Below are 1,244 nucleotides of genomic sequence, written 5' to 3' on the forward strand. Positions count from 1 at the left end.
CAAAAAGGGGGAATGCGGCGCAAGCAACACAGAGGGGTGGTGCACTACAGGGGGCGTCAAAACCCCGTCTGGAGGGGGCGGCGCGCCGATGATGCCTTCGCATACACTTCACCGCGCCCTTACGCTCCTTCAGATCGCGAACATGTAAGCACATGTCTTCGTCTTGGGGGGAGGGTAGAGCGACTGTATGTTTTCCAGGAGGGCCGAGCTCAAATCGTGACACCGCACCTACTAATGGCACTTCCGGTGGCAAGTGTCATTAGGCACCACAAGTGCCACTGTTTTCGGGGCTAGCTGTCAGTGTTGTCACTGACTTCGGCACCTCATACTGGCACTTCCACTGACACTTGCCGTTATTGGTCACAAGTGCCACTGTTTTCGGGGCTAGCTGCCAGTGTTGCCACCATAGGACATTGCCACCATGGTTGCCACTGGCTTCGGCAAATGGACTACATATCCCATGATGCTTTATAACTAGTAGAAGAAGCACTTGAAGACAGACGAAAAATAAATAATTTTTTAGGGTTTTTTTCGCAGAAAGACTTATGTTAGCTGAATTCCTACACTTTTTGTATATCATGTATGATTAGTTCATCCTATTTATTCACTAAAGTTCATTTGAATAATCCAGCCGACTCCTTTCGTCTTTGAATTAATCGAATACACAACAGAAATTAGGGATGCCATTGGTTTCGGCACCTTTGCAACAGCTGAGTCTGGCTTCCACTAGAGCTGCCGTTAGGTGTCCAGAATGTTTCATAGCTGTCACAACTGGTGCCAATGTTTTGGGGGATGGCAATGCCAATTTTTGGAAAATGTGTTACTTATATTGCCTGTTTATAAATTTTTATTTCAGTGGTAATTGTATTGGTTAATTATCCGTTTAAGACCTTGATTATTTTTGACTTAATTTAATTGAAGGAAGATGGCCAAAGTAACTGAATCTACCACTAAGTGTCACTATTACAGTGGAACCTGTTGAACCCCGTTGGGTTGCCAGATAGGGCTTTGGCCAAGATGGAAATACGTAGTAGTTGTGTAAAACGTATATTGTAGAAATTAATAAAGTTTGAAAAAAAAATGTAAACGTAATGAAATATTATAATTTCTCATGGAGGAATGATATGTTATGTGATCCTGATGTAGTAAATTCACACATTGACTAAACATGAATTTTACAGAAGACTTCAAATGATTTCAGAGAGGGATTTAATAATACGCAAATATTTTAGTTCTTGGCTATT

Source organism: Poecilia formosa, unplaced genomic scaffold (assembly GCF_000485575.1).
Source record: "Poecilia formosa unplaced genomic scaffold, Poecilia_formosa-5.1.2 Scaffold1299, whole genome shotgun sequence".
In the NCBI taxonomy this organism is placed as follows: Eukaryota; Metazoa; Chordata; class Actinopteri; order Cyprinodontiformes; family Poeciliidae; genus Poecilia; species Poecilia formosa.